The sequence below is a fragment of the Salvelinus fontinalis genome, chromosome 3, assembly GCF_029448725.1.
Source record: "Salvelinus fontinalis isolate EN_2023a chromosome 3, ASM2944872v1, whole genome shotgun sequence".
NCBI lineage: Eukaryota > Metazoa > Chordata > Actinopteri > Salmoniformes > Salmonidae > Salvelinus > Salvelinus fontinalis.
This window is the reverse complement of record NC_074667.1, coordinates 33,756,227-33,772,927: the sequence shown is the minus strand read 5'-3', so window position 1 is coordinate 33,772,927 and position 16,701 is coordinate 33,756,227. Positions and strand designations below refer to the sequence as shown.

The window sequence follows — 16,701 nt, the reverse complement described above, 5'->3', positions numbered from 1 at the left end:
AACCTAGGAAGAAACCTAGAGAGGAACCAGGCTCTGAGGGATGGCCAGTCCTCTTCTGGCTGTTCCGGGTGGAGATTATAACAGAACATGGCCAAGATGTTCAAACGTACATAGATGACCAGCAGGGTCAGATAATAATAATCACAGTGTTGTAGAGGGTGCAACAGGTCAGCACCTCAGGAGTAAATGTCAGTTGGCTTTTCATAGCCAACCATTCAGAGTTAGAGACAGCAGGTGCGGTAGAGAGAGATAGTCAAAAACAGCAGGTTCGGGACAAGGTAGCACGTCCGGTGAACAGGTCAGGGTTCCATAGCCGAAGGCAGAACAGTTGAAACTCTCCAGTTTCCAGCAGCATAACGCGGTGGACTGGGGACAGCAAGGAGTCATCAGGCCAGGTAGTCCTGAGGCATAGTTCTAGGGCTCAGGTCCTCCGAGAGAAGAGAGAGAGATAGAGAATTAGAGGGAGCATACTTAAATTCAAACAATACACCGGATAAGACAGGAGAAATACTCCAGATATACAGACTGACCCTAGCCCCCCGACACAAACTATTGCAGCATAAATACTGGAGGCTGAGACAGGAGGGGTCGGGAGACACTGAGGCCCTGCCGACCATACCCCCGGACAGGGCCAACCAGGCAGGATATAACACCACCCACTTTGCCAAAGCACAGCCCCCACACCACTAGAGGGATATCTTCAACCACCAACCTACTACCCTGAGACAAGGCCGAGTATAGCCCATAAAGATCTCCCCCACGTCACGAACCCAAGGGGGGGTGCCAACCCGGACAGGAAGATCAGGAGTTCCTGTAGGGAAAGTTCAGTTCACTTAGCACCAACAGAGACACATTTCGTTGGTAATGTTTGTTCATTGAGAGGGTCTGTGTGACTTCAATCAGCATGTCCACAGCACTAAAGCTCGAGTTTAGTTTAACTCAAGTTTGACTGTATCTGTATTGATTTTGGCAGTTCGCTGGGAGTTGAAAACAGCCTTAGCTAAGTTAAGGGATCACACTAAGTTTTGACTTGGAATGCCCTGAACTCACAGAGAAGCAGGTTTTGCGGTGGGATGGAAACGTGACATCATAGAATGTCAACAGACGTGACACAGGTGGGCCACATGTTAAATCTTCCATTAGTGCTCTCACATTTGCCTACAACAGGAAACCAGAGACATTCTAGCCCACTGAGCAATGGTTGGTCTGTGGCCTGATGACTTTACCATAATACGCCCTTCTTTCTGGCGTAACCACGGTAACGACCTCCTCTCTGGCATCTGGGATGCTAACCAGGTGACTCACAGAGAACCAGACTCTAACTGGTGTGGAGGAGATAACGACAGTGTATATAACACACTGGCGCACACACTGGTGCACACACACACATACGCACACACAGGGGGAAAACCATCCCATTAATGAAAGCACCTCTGTGCCAGACGGAAAGTCTGAGTGGGATTTATATACCTAAAGGGAGGAGGGAGGCATTTCTGTTTTAACATGGGACACTTCAACACTAATCTAAAACTCCTGCCGTCCGACAGGAGCGATGAATAGCATGAGTATGGCCATTTATGTGAGCCTAGCTCATCCAGTAGTGTTTGTGTTTCCCTTGAATGTGTTTGACTTTAAATAAGAGTTTAAAGCCATCTAAAGCTGAAAGGCCAGTCTGTGGTTGATCTTTTTAACAGTTAGCAGTTGAGAGCAGCAGGATAGTCAAATGCCACATACTGAGCTAGACTAGAGAATTGGCAGTGTTTCCCGGTTTAAAATTTATGTGGATTCTCCCTCAGTGTCTGTGTTTTCACTAGGCTTCATAAGATAACACGGCTCTGGAGGATGTCTCAGATCCCTGTGTATCTTTCTCATTAAATGACCAACTCAATGAGAAAGGATGAGGAAGCTAGGGCCAAGCTTCCTGTCATCCAGGACCTCTATATCAGTTGGTGTCAGAGGAAGGCCCTAAAAATTGTCAAAGACTCCAGCCAGCCTAGTCATAGACTGTTTTCTCTACTACCGCACGGCAAGCGGTACCGGAGCGCCAAGTCGAGGTCCAAAAGGCTTCTTAACACAGCTTCTAACCCCAAGCCATAAGACTCCTGAACAGCTCATCAAAGGGCTACCCAGACCCCTCTTTTACACTGCTGCTACTCTGTTTATTATCTATGCGTAGTCACTTTAACTCTACCTACATGTACATATTACCTCAATTACCTCAACTAACCGGTGCCCCAGCACATTGACTCTGTACCGGTACCCCCTGTATATAGCCTCGCTTGTTATTTTACTGCTGCTGTTAATTATTTGTTACTTTAATAAATAAATAAATAAATAAATAACTTATCTATTTTTCACTTAACACTTTACTTTTTTATTAACTTCTTAAAGCATTGTTGGTTAAGGGCTTGTAACTAAGCAATTCACTGTAAGGTCTACTACACCTGTTGTATTCGGCGCATGTGACAAATACGATTTGATTTGAAAATGGAGAGTGGAGGACGAGAGGCAGTGAAATAGGACACGTGGTCATGACATTTACTACTTTCAAGGCTTAATGAAGCCTTCACACGCCTTTTATAAGGCCTATATAGATGCGTCAGGAATCATTCATAAGCTTTAGCGTGGAATCTAAGTGGGCAACGCTAGTTCAATAGATGAATCCCCATCAAACTTTACCCTGTTCTTTTACTACCTAGATGCCTGCTTTGGCACCCGCTGTTTATTTGTGCCCTGTTTCTGTTTACCTTTATATGGGTGTTATTACAGCTAACTGTCCCCACCCTGTCAATATTTCCCTGGACTGACCAGTCTTTCAACTAGCAGGGGAGTGGAATGGGAGTGGAATGGGAAAAGGTGTCATTTCGACCCTTCACCAGGCCTGACCTTGCGTCAGAAACAGGCACAAGCAGCTCCTGTGAGTGACTGTCTTCCATTCATTCATGGGATGAAGTGGTATTCTATTCAGGGCTTCCGACCAGGTCACGACCTGACCTGACTGTGTCAATATGTCTTTATGTAGCCTAGTTAGACCCAACCAGACAAACCCGTGTTACGTGCTAATTCAGTTATTCATATTTTATCAGAGATATTCCTATCTTGTAATGCTGTAGCCTGTCCTGAAGTTAAAAGTAAAAACAAAAAAGCACTATTTAGAAAGGTCTTTGAGTATTTTGGGGGTTCTCTGATTGTCAAAGGTTTGTTTGTTTTGTGTATGCGTGTTGTGTGTGTGTGTGTGTGTGTGTGTGTGTGTGTGTGTGTGTGTGTGTGTGTGTGTGTGTGTGTGTGTGTGTGTGTGTGTGTGTGTGTGTGTGTGTGTGTGTGTGTGTGTGTGTGTGTGTGTGTGTGTGTGTGTGTGTGTGTGTGTGTGTGTGTCTATGTATGCAAGTATCTGTGTGTACTTTACACTAGTTAGCTGTCAAAAAAGAACAAGACCACACAGATCTGGCAATTAAATTAAGCCTTTACCACAAATGATAGGTTGTCCATATTAAAGACATGAGTACTGCAGGTGACTAAAAGTTGTCTTTCTGTCATTTCAAATAAATCAATGATCTTTCGGTGGAAAGACACTGAATTATTCTAATCTTCTGATAATTGTTTCACAGACATATTTTTTGTTAATTACGCAAAACTTAAATGTCATGATATAGTAGCTTATGACCATTTCGTCCATCTCACTTCACACTGGGACTTTCAGGTGTCTCCTAGCATTTAGTCCTTATAAATCATCTCAGTTGTTAAGTTCTGCTCCAGGCAGATTCTCCTTGTATGTGTTAGTTCTATCCAAGCAGAGCATCCCAGACCATCAGACTAGTCCCGGACGCTTTGCTTTGACCCCGGTCATTTAGCTATTTCCTGTCAGTGACGTTAGCCTTTCTTTGGTGCCGCCTCATGTTGACCTTTTTTGGTCAGTGTCAGCCATGTTTTGACAATGGAACTAGATGGATACTGTGCCTGACTCAGCTCTGCTGTGCTATGTCGCTAATGAGAATTGGCTTGTGCTTACGCTAGTGTTGTATATCTTAGTAGGAGTCGTTGTGTGATATTTGGTCTCTGCTTTGTATACTGTAGGTCTGTTTGTCCTCTGTTTGGTTCCTCCAAGAAGCCAAAGGATGAAGCCAAAGAATGAACTGAATGAAGTCATCTAATGGGGGCTTCTCTCTTCAGACCCAAACATTAGGAGGTGGGCAGGAAGCGTTGTTTATCATTAGCTAACTAACGCCATGATTCAACAAGGACAGCTGCTCACGCAATAGTTCACATGCACGTGGGGATAATGGCTTGCCACACATGGAACCAATCGCCAAGGTGGCCTAGGGAGTTGGGTCTCAGACGGTTACCTGGGAGGTACATCTCGATGTGGAGGGATATTCCATGGGTCTTATTATACACGATATGGGCAATATATCATATGATGCTACAAAGCAAAATCGTCAGTGTTCATATCCTGGTGTAAGCAGTTTTGGTGTTGATGTGGTGTTACTTTGTGTTACTATGTACGAACTGAACGCCAGCTGGTGTTGCTTTTTAAGCTGTTAAAAAACCAGTTCTTCCATCAGGGTGTCAAATTGACCAGTGTTACCTAGTGTTGATTTTTCAGCTGAATATTTCTAGTGTCAATTCAGGTGTTACATTAACTCTGTAAGTGTTAAATTACCACTTATTGGTGTAAAAGAACCACAGTGTTGGCATTAATAACCAGTTTTAAACCAAAACCATGCCCATCATTATCATATTTCCCAGCATGCTCTATTGCAGTTAGATCTTTTGTATTGTTTGTTTCAATATCTATGTTTTTGCATGTACATTGATTGATTAATTAATCGACTGCTAATCAAATATAAATAACATACATTCTTCTACGCTAATCAAATCTGTTATATGGATTTATTGCACCCTTTACTGAAATGTTTGTTTGAGTTTAGATGCTTAAGGTAATCTCATGTCTTAGTCTTCCCAACCTGGCAGTCATTCTGAATGCAGGTTACGGGTGAATATAAATTCCAAATGTTGGATATCCCCACTCTGCACATCACATTGCAAGCCAGCATAATGTGATTTGCAAGCCTGATTTCGCATGCCTGGTGCAAGCCTGGTGTTGGAAAGTATCAATGTTCAAAGGACAACACTTTGAAAAGTGTAAATTCAACACTTTCTGGTGATTCTCACATAAACACTTCAAAAGTGCCCACAGTGTTCAATTTACAGATATCATTTTGCTGTGTAAGTATATGTTTATCAAAACATTTTCTTGCTGTTTTTTTAAATGAGCCTGCCAACAGTATCTACAAGGTATTTGATTACGCTTCATGATCGTGTATGATGAATTTTCAGGAATGATCTTTTCAGAGACACACCAACACCCATGCAATATTAACTCTTTTGAAGACTATGGTGAGTCCAAGCCTTAAGGGGGAGGTTTCCTGGACCCAGATTAAGCCTAGTCCTGGACAAAAAATCATTCTCAATGGAGAATCTCAATTAAAAGTGCTTTTTAATCCAGGACTAGGCTTAATCTGTGTTTGGGAAATCGTCACTAAGAGTGTAAAGTCTTTGCAGGATTTGATTAGTTCTTTCCCGAGTCATTGCAGGTATTGACCGAGAGGTCTTCCCCCAAGTACTTATGAGTTATGACAACACATGATCTGAAGTCCTTCCATAAAAAGAGCGAAGCAGCAGCTGCTAACACTCTCCAGATGTCGATTACGATTCTGTCTGTTGCTCCTGGCCAAACATACTGTCAACAGACTGCCTAGCAGCAGACCTTTGAGGTCCATATACAGCTACGGGGGGGCAAAGGTTGCATTTTTCAACCGGGCAAAAAAAGGTGTTTCCAAAATTCCGTGTGACACGGTAGAGTTGGAGAGTTTGAGACAGGCTTCAGGGGAGCCTCGTGAGCGAAGGGAGAAAGGAATGTTGCATATTTGGCTGAAGAACAAGGACCGTGTATTAGACGGTTGTTTCCCTCGGTGGCAATCGGAACAGAATGTCCTCACTCACTGCTTTCCCTAACGTCTCATGTTCGACAGCTGTACCAAATCATTTAAGGTTTAGTATATCCTCCAAATGATGATGCGCAGCTAGCAGGCAGTGGCATTGTTTCCCATGTGTTCATCCATGCTTGGCATGTTGCAGTCATAAACAACCCTGGCCTTATGTTCTGTTTTTATCACAGGAAAATTTGTAAATGAGATGAGGAAACAACAAGCTGTGGAAGTCATTGTGCAGGTTTTCAGCCTCGGTTTATTTACACTACAGGACAGCCTAGGCCTAAGGGGTAGAGGCTAGGGGTCAAACTGCTGCTAGCTCTGAAGATTCTGTTGCTAACAAGACTCCCCTTGTTAGTTAGATTCCTCCTGGTATTAGCTCAAGGTGTGTGTGTGTGTGTACAACATACAAATAATGATGATAAGACTAATAATATATTTGATAACAGATTTCATATACAGTTGGGTCCGAAAATATTGACACCCTTAAAAAGATGAGCAAAAATGACTGTATAAAATAAATAGTTCCAATACTGACCTATATTGTATGCTCAAAAAAACTGGGAAAGGATATTATTTTTTACTAATACAATGCTCAGAGAAAGAGATTTTGTTTAAAAAGTAATGGAAAAAATCTCAAACGGTAGATTGTTAACTCCCGTGTTTTCAATACCTTTCAAAACCTCACCTTGTGAGGATATCGGCACTGAGCCTTTTTCTAAAATGTTTTATGAGTTGGAGGCCACATTGGGAGGGATCTTAGACCATTCCTCCATACAGAACCCTTCCAGATCCTTGATATCCTTCATCTGTGGTTATGGAATGCCCTCTTTAATTCAAACCACAGGTTTTCAATGTGTTTCAAGTCTGGAGACTGAGATGGACATGGCAAAATATAGATTTTGTCAGCAATTAACCATTTATTTGTGGATTTTGATGTGTGCTTGGGGTTGCTGGAAGATCCACTTGCGGCCAAGTCTCAGCCTCTTGACAGAGGCAATCAGGTTTTTAGTTAAAATGTCCTGGTACTGGGTAAAGTTCATGATGCCGTTGACCGTAACAAGCACCCCAGGAACAGTGGAAGCGAAATAGCCCCATAACATCAAAGATCCACCACCATAGACTCCACATAAAATAGTACATATAAATCTGGGACACTCAAATTAGTAAGATATGTTACATTTGGCTCCCGTATGGCACAGCGGTCTAAGGCACTGCATCTCAGTGCTAGAGGCGTCACTACAGACCCTGGTTTGATTCCAGGCTGTATCACAACCCGGCTGTGATTGGGAGTCCCATAGGGCGGCGCACAATTGGCCCAGCGTCGTCTGCGTTAGGGTTTGGCCGGGGTAGGCCGTCATTGTAAATAAGAATTTGTTTTTAACTGACTTGCCTTGTTACATAAAAGTTAAATAAATAAATAAATAATAAAAATGTGGTATGCTTACATAAGACAGAATGGTACTTGTGCTTGGATGAATAGATGGGTGGGTGTATAACGCAAACGTCTTGCAACTCAAAGGTTGTGTTTTCGAATCTCATCATGGACAACTTTTGCATTTGAGCTAATAAGCAACTTTGCAACTACTTACTACTTTTTAGCTACTTTGCAAGTACTTAGTATGTTAGCTAACCCTTCCCCTAACCTTAACCATAACCCTTTAACCTAACTCCTAACCTTTACCCTAACCCCTAGCCTAGCTAAAGTTAGCCACCTATCTAACGTTAGCATTAGCCACCTAGCTAACGTTAGCCACCTAGCTATCATACGAAATGGATGATGGACATCCACAAATTAATACATACCATACGAAAGATAACATATCATACTAAATTGAGTATCACAGATTTACGTACAGAATCATACAAAATGCTCTGAGACGAGGTTGCCATATTTTTACAGTAGGTATGGGGTTCTTTTCTGCTTATGCATTCTCATTTCGACACCAAACCCACCACTGGTGTGCGTGGCCAACGAGTTCTATTTTCATGTCATCTGACCAAAGCACCGGTTCTAATCCAAGTGCCAATGCATTTTAGCAAACACCAGGCATTTACATTAAGTTGAATGACGGGAAAAGAGAGTTCTTTGGCCACATACACCAGTGATGGGTTTGGCATCGAAATGAGAATGCATGAGCAGAAAAGAACCTCATACCTACTGTAAAATATGGTGGTAGATTTTTTACGTTATGGGGCTATTTTGCGTCCTTCCACAGGTCCTGGGGCCCCACAAAACAATCTTTTGGTATTTGTTTTATTAGTCCATTGTTGATATTGTCCCAAAATGTGTTGCACGTCAGCATTCAAGTTTTCAAGATATACAGTTGAAGTCGGAAGTTTACATACACCTTAGCCAAATACATATAAACTCAGTTTTTCACAATTCCTGACATTTAATCCTTGTAAAAATTCCATGTCTTAGGTCAGTTAGGATCACCACTTTATTTTAAGAATGTGAAATGTCAGAATAATAGTAGAGAGAATGATTTATTTCAGCTTTTTTTTTACAATATTTATTTGATAGCATTGATAGCACCTTTAAATTGTTTAACTTGGGTCAACTTCGGGTAGCCTTCCACAACCTTCCTTCCCACAATAAGTTGGGTGAATTTTGGCCCATTCCTCCTGACAGAGCTGGTGTAACTGAGTCAGGTTTGTAGGCCTCCTTGCTCGCACACGCTTTTTCAGTTCTGCCCACAAATGTTCTATAGGATTGAGGTCTGGCCTTTGTGGTGGCCATTCTAATACCTTGACTTTGTTGTCCTTAAGCCATTTTTCCACAACTTTGGAAGTATGCTTGGGGTCATTGTCCATTTGGAAGACCCATTTGCGACCAAGCTTTAACTTCCTGACTGATGTCTTGAGATGTTGCTTCTATATACCCACATAATTTTCTTTCCTCATGATGCCATCTATTTTGTGAAGTGCACCAGTCCCTCCTGCAGCAAAGCACCCCCACAACATAATGCTGCCACCCCTGTGCTTCACGGTTGGGATGGTGTTCTTAGGCTTGCAAGCCTCCCCCTTTTTCCTCCAAACATAACGATGGTCATTATGGCCAAACAGTTCTATTTTTGTTTCATCAGACCAAAGGACATTTATCCAAAAAGTACAATCTTTGTCCCCATATGCAGTTGCAAACCGTAGTCTGGCTTTTTTTATGGCGGTTTTGGAGCAGTGGCTTCTTCCTTGCTGAGCGGCCTTTCAGGTTATGTTGATATAGATTTTTATTTTTTGCTGTGGATATAGATACTTGTGTACCTGTTTCCTCCAGCATCTTCAGAAGGTCCTTTGCTGTTGTTCTGGGATTGATTTGCACTTTTCACACCAAAGTACGTTCATCTCTAAGAGATAGAACACGTCTCCTTTCTGAGCGGTATGATGGCTGCGTGGTACCATGGTGTTTATACTTGCGTACTATTGTTGTACAGATGAACGTGGTACCTCCAGGCGTTTGGAAATTGCTCCCAAGGATGAACCAGAGTTGTGGAGGTCTACAATTGTTTTTCTGAGTTCTTGGCTGATTTCTTTTGATCTTCCCATGATGTCACGCAAAGAGGCACTGATTTTGAAGGTAGGCCTTGAAATACATCCACAGGTACACCTCCAATTGACTCAAATTATGTCAATTAGCCTATCAGAAGCTTCTAAAGGCATGACATAATTTTCTGGGATTTTCCAAGCTGTTTAAAGGCACAGTCAACTTAGTGTATGTAAACTTCTGACCCACTGGAATTGTGATACAGTGAATTTAAAGTGAAATAATCTGTCTGTAAACAATTGTTGGGAAAATTACTTGTGTCATGCACAAAGTAGATGTCCTAACCGACTTGCCAAAACTATATTTTGTTAACAAGAAATTTGTGGAGTGGTTGAAAAACGAGTTTTAATGACTCCAACCTAAGTGTTTGTAAACTTCCGACTTCAACTGTACAGCCGTTATGGTGCATACCGTCTTTATTTCTGCATTTTGAAAGTTATGTATCTTGAAAATCTAATTGCTAACATGAAAAACATTTTGGGACAATATCAACAATGGACTAATGAAACAAATACTAAAAGATAGTTTTTGGGTGGTTTTCCTTTATGAACTTTAATCAGTACAAGGACATGGTTCCCTTTGCCATAGAAGCTCGATGGCCACATGTCGATCTTCAAGCAAGACAAGACAAAAAATCCCCCCCCCCCCCCATGGAAAAAATAATTGTGGCACCCCCACCCCCAAACTACTTCCCCGTGGCTATGAAGACAATAACCCCAAGCACAACATCAAAATCCACAAAGAAATGGTTAATTGACAGTCTCTGGATGCATTGAAAACCTGTGGTTTGAACTGAAGAGGGCAGCCCATAAGCACATATGAAGGATACCAAGGATCTGGAAAGATTCTGTATGGAGGAACGATCTAAGATCCCTCCCAACACGGTCTCTAATCTCATAAGACATTTTTGAAAAGGGCTCAGTGCTATTATCCTCGCAAGGTGAGGTATTAAAAAAAATGAGAAATAAAGATTACATGTTAAACAAAATCTCTTTCTCTGAGCAGTTGTATTCGTATAAAATAATATAATTTCAAATCTTTTTGAGCATACAAAATACCTCTGTGTTTGAATTATTTATTTGATACAGTCATCTTTATCAAGGGTGTCAATCATTTTGGACCCTATTTAATGTGGCACTACCTTTTTCACTACTAAGTCTCCATTCACTCATCGAGGCTCTAAGGGCTGCCACTGTAAGAGCAGTTTCAGACTGGAATGTGACGACATGCTCTGTGTGTGTGGTGCTGTCCATTGACTGGACACATAATGGTTTAGCCTGCTGGTAGGACTGTTGGGACTTGGTTTGCTGGGCTTGTCCTTGTGTGTGTGGGGGTGATCCTTGTACTTTCTGTCTCGGTGTTACACAATAATAGATATTCCAGATGCGAAACACACAAACGTGTGCATGCAAGCAAACACGCACACACACACACCAGCAGAGCCAATCCAGTTTCCAGTCATTTATGAGGAAAGGCCTTCGAAACGGCAGGGCTAGGGGCAGATGTGAAAGTAATTTAAAATAATTTTTTGCTACTAAACTGCTGCAGCATGATTAACATTAATTTCCCCCCATGTTTAGTAAGAGAAGACAGGCACGTGTAAGCCCAACGTGAAGCACAGTCGGGCAGTGGGGTGAATGAGAGGAAAGAAATGCACAGTAGCTTCAGGCTGAATTAGTCAGTTACTGGAATGACCGTGGCCTGCCTCACATTCACATAGACACCTACTGATGGATGGGGAACCCAGACAGGAAAACATTCCGCCTTGTTCCAGATGGCTGCTGTGGAAATGGTTGAGGAATCAGTCGGGTATTAAAAGTCTAACTTACATAAGGACATGTCCAGTCCAGCAGTAATTCCATTTCTACTTTGAGAGGTCCATCGAACTGGCAATGACCACTTTTGGACATATTTACTTGGACATAAGAGTTGTAAGATTTATGTTGTTTGTGAATAGTCTTAGGATGAATCATACAAACATGCTTATTGGGCCCTATCGGCGAAAGGTCAGTTCAGGTTAGCATTAGGTTGCAAAGATGAGAACTGAGGACTAAACAGAAATAGATGAATAGTTTATTTGCATATTTGTTTTGCGACACAAGTATGTTGACCTAAGCAACTCCCACAAACACATGTTTTTAGTTATGATTTAATTATTATTTGGATTTTTGTAATTGAACCTTTATTTAACTCGGCAAGTCAGTTAAGAACAAATTCTTATTTAGAATGATGGCCTACCAAGGGACAGTTCGAAATTTACTGGGGTGGGGTGGGCTGGTCCAAAATAGGGGAGGATTGTCAAACTTTTTTTTTGCTTTGGGGAGAGTAGTGTGTGTTTTTTCCTGACTCAGATTAGCCATTTTGCAGGTCTACTATACTATATAAGGTCTTCCATATAGGCACATTTCCTCATCTGCTTGCATGCGCCTCCCCAATGTTTTAGTACTACCCTTATGCAGTACGCATGCACTATACCACAGGTCAATATAGTCTATCAGTCAACTGTCTATCTTCCCCTCTATCAGCCATTCATGGTGACAATAGTGGTAGGTGGGTCGTTTGTTCAGATCTGCTGCCTTTGACATCGTGAACCCTCTCAGAGCTGGGCGTCTCAGGCTTTGCACACTCTTGGATTGCATCCTACCTGGAAGGCCGCTCCTACCAGGTGACGTGGAGAAGATCTGTGTCTGCACCATTTACTGCTGGTGTCCCCCAGGGCTCGGTTCTAGGCCCTCTCCTCATCTCTCTATACACCAAGTCACTCGGCTCCGTCCTATCCTCACATGGTCTCTCCTATCGTTGCTATGCGGATGACACTCAACTACTTTTCTCCTTCGCCCCTTCTGACACCCAGGTGGCGACACGCATCTCTGTGTGCCTGGCAGATATCTCAGCTTGGATGTCGGCCCACCACCTCAAGCTCAACCTCGACAAAACGGAGCTTCTCTTCCTCCCGGGTAAGGCCTGCCCGCTCCAAGTCCTCTCCATCACGGTTGACAGCTCCACGGTGTCCCCCTCCCAGAGTGCAAAGAACCTTTGGTACTTGTCTACAGAGCAGCAAGAGGATTTCCCCCCCCCCCCCCCCCCCCCCCCCCCCCTTCAGGGATATGCTCAAAACCTCTCTTAGCCCTCCCACCGCTAGGTCAAGGCAGCGCACACTCAGCCCAGTCAAAGCTATTCTCTGTCCTGGCACCCCAATGGTGGAGCCAGCTTCTCCCTGAAGCTAGGACAGCAGAGTCCCTGCCCATCTTCTGAAAATATCTCAAACCCTACCTATTCAAAGTGTATCTTAAATAATCCAACGACACCCCCTTGCACCACCTCCTCACCTCTTCATTCTCGTATTCTCGCTTTTTCCCCCCACTTACTAGTTCTGACCTTGCTTATAGCTACTTTATTGAGGAAAAACGTATTTACTACGACTGTGATATGTGGTTGTTACACCTAGCTATCTTAAGATGAATGCACTAACTGTAAGTCACTCTGGATAAGAGCGTCTGCTAAATGACTAAAATGTAAATGTAAAATGACATTTGAATGATGGTGCAAAAGCCCTGTTATTTGAATGTTTCATTCCATTTGTATCAGTTGTGGGTCTACTCTGGACAGATTATAGAAAGACACAGTAGCAGCCCAGTCTGGCTGTTGCTGATCATCATTCTTCCAAGTTGTCCTATATAGTGTGGCCACATACAGTGCCTATGGAAAGTCTACACCCTATGGAACTGTGCTTGAAATATATGTAATTATATGTTCTTGTCATTGATCTACATAAAATTCTCCATTATGTCAAAGTGAAATTCTATCAATTTTTAAAATTAGTATTCACCCCTTTGTGTAGGCAAGCCTAAATTAGTTCAGAAGTACATTTTGGCTTAACAAATCACAGAAGAAGTTATATGGACTCACTCTGTGCGAAATAATAGGAGTTGACATGATTTTTGAATGACTGCCCTTCCTTTGTCCCCCATATATACAACATCTGTAAATGTCCTGAGTGGCCATGTTACAGTTTTGACTTAAATCTGCTTGAAAATCTATGGCAAGACTTGAAAATTGCTGTCTAGCCATGATCCCCAACTCTTTGACAGAGCTTGAGGAATTCTGAAAAGAATAATGGTTAACTATTGCACAATCTAGTTGTGCAGAGCTCTTATGAGGCTTACCCAAGAAGACTCACAGCTGTAATCGCTGCCAAAGGTTTTTCTAACATGTATTGACTCAGGGGGGTGAACACTTATCTAATCAAGGTAAATTAATGTTTTAATTTTCAGTCATCTTTACAAAAATATAATTTAGTTGGAAATCTGATTGCCCTCTAGCTGATCATTGTCTGCAGACGGCTCTGATCGTAGTGTAATGAAACAGGCAGGGAGAGTGAGCTCCTCTGTTGTGGTCAGCGAACCCTCAACCTTCTTAGCCCTGCATTGTATCGACTGTGCCACAAAACCATGCTGAAGTGATAAAGTTGATATCCGCGTTTATAAACACAGGGTTTGCTATGGTTCTTGTTATTTATGTTGGTAATAATTATTTTTGAATACATTTTATGAAGGGGGAGGGTGCGCAAAATATTTTACAGTACAAGGGGAGGGTCATGTGAAAATATTTGTTACGTTGGGGAAGGGGATGCATTTCTTTTTAATGACACCTCGAGTAAGACCTTTAGTATGACTACAGTCGTCTGACCCCCGAGATGAGTAGGAGCTAACCACGGTCCAAAGAGAATGAACTTCCTTGGGAGAGGTCATAACACAATCACCAAGGCTAGGGATGATAACAATATTAGTCATTAATGAAGGTCACTAGTTCTGAGACATTTGTGTCTGAACCTTCCCAAAAGAGTGTTTCTATGTTTGATAAGCACAATTTCCACATTCCTAAACAAGGTGTAGTTTTAGGTGGGCCTTGAGCAAACTGTGATGCCGGTGTTATGTCTGGTGGTCTCGTTTCGGGGAAATGAGTGTATATGCATCCCAGCTGCAGGTCTCATGTGTCCCCCTTGCACCTCACATTCTCAGCCATTTGGTTTCCTTTTGGACCATTCTGCCAAACCAAACACTGAGATGGTTTTAAGAGCCCCCACTTCAAACCGGCTTCCCCTCCGCCCGTCATGTATTTACATTATAGAGAGAAACCTCGCCCACTTTGCTTCTAACGTCCTTTCAAGGCCCTCTCTCCCTTGACCACGTTCACCCTGCCTTGCTCTGCTTTGTTGACAGAAACTCACAGTGATAAAGTGACCGTCGGGATTTAAATGTATGAAAGACTGTCTTCTCTCTTGCCAATGTAGTCAGTAGTCGGGTGACTGGGGTCACTGCATAAACAGTCTTGACTCAATCACGTCTTTCCGTTCACCACTACATTTTTGGTGTCGAGGGAATACGAACATTCCCAAAGGCTGACGCCATTTCCAGAAAACCACCCCCATTTTTACTAAATGCTAATGTTTCTGGATTCACACAGAAATGTTGGACTGTCTTTCTTAGCAGGCGAGACGACTGGCTGTTGAAGAAAAGGCTGAGCTCAGCATTTATGGCTTATCAAATGAGTTTTTAGAGGGTTGGCACTGAGCACTTCATGTCTCCACATACACATTACAGCCAGGAGTTAGACTGTGGGTCTATGGTTCTATGGGCTTATGGGGCTGAACAGAGTCAGAGGGGTTGGGTTAAATGCGGAAGACACATTTCAGTTGAAGGCATTCAGTTGTACAACTGACTATGTATCCCCCTTTCCCTTTTCCTCAAATGTGAAGACGCCGCTCTCCTTTAAGGGTTCTCAGGACAGACAGAGGAGGGTAACTGAGGACCATGACCCCTCTACTGACCGGTTGGGTTTAGGGTTAGCCCCATACTTTAGGGTTAGGGGACCACCCTCAGCTTACTTCAGCCCTCAGGCAACAGCTTTTGTCTCGACTGTTATTGTACCTTGGTGAAAAGCTTGGTGTAGCTTGGGCTCCCGAGTGGCGCAGAGGTCTAAGGCACTGCATCTCAGTGCTAGAGGCATCACTACAGACCCTGGTTAGATTCTAGGCTGAATCACAACCATCCGTGATTGGGAGTCTCATAGGGCGACACACAATTGGACCAACAATTGGCCGGGGTAGGCCGTCATTGTAATTAAGAATTTGTTCTTAACTGGCTTGCTTAGTTAAATAAAGGTTAAATAAAATACACGCAATTCAGATTTTTGTTATGTTGGATCAAGATAGCTTTAAGATGGTGTTTTTGCAGTCCCACTTTGTATTTTACTGATTTGATTATAATTGAGCGAAGATCAATGGGAAAACATAATTGAATGATTGATTATGCAAATGCCATTCCCCTAGTCCCAATCAATTACATTTTCAACATCTCATTTACTTTCTCAAACGTTGCTTAACATAGACCGACAGGAAGTGAAAAGTCACCAAGTAAAACAAATTGATGATGCGTGTATTAACCTGGCCCTCGATACACCTTACCCTGAACTCACCTCTCTGGTCAAGTTGGTGACAGAGCACAACAAATTCTAGACATTCATAGGGTTAAGTAAGGCATTGCAGTTTAAAAGGATTGGACCCTTTTTTTTAATTTTCGCTTAAAATGACATTCTCAAATCTAACTGCCTGTAACTCAGGACCTAAAGCAGAGATATGCATATTCCTGATACCATTTGAAAGGAAACACTTTGACGTTTGTGGAAATGTGAAATTAATGTAGGAGAATATAACACATTAATAATAAAAGATAATACAAACAAATAAACATGCGTTTTCAATGTTTTTGTTTTGTTCCATCATCTTTGAAATGCAAGAGAAAGGCCATAATATAATATTGCAGTTTAGGCACAATTTAGATTTAGGTCACTAGATGGCAGCAGTGTGTGTGCAACGTTTCAGATTGATCCAGTGAAGCATTGCAATACTGGACAATATTTTGTATCAAGTCTGCCCAAAATGTGCCGAATTGGTCAAGTGATATATTTTCAAGTACATAACTATAGAAAACATACAAAAATTATATGGTAATACACAATGTAGCTACTGTAAATTTTACAGTGCAGTTAGATTAACAAGAATTTAAGCTTTCTGCCCATATAAGACATGTCTATGTCCTGTAAGATCTGCTGTTACTTACAACGTCATGCTAATCATATTAGCGCACATTAGCTCAAGCGTCCCGG

General features: G+C 42.3%; 1 protein-coding gene across 1 annotated transcript in view; it reads left to right on the top strand.

Annotated features, from left to right (window-relative positions):
- Window positions 1-16,701, top strand: part of LOC129844910 (lysyl oxidase homolog 2A-like) — a 49,426-nt gene that overhangs the window by 19,952 nt on the left and 12,773 nt on the right. The gene's annotated exons all lie outside the window — the stretch shown is intronic.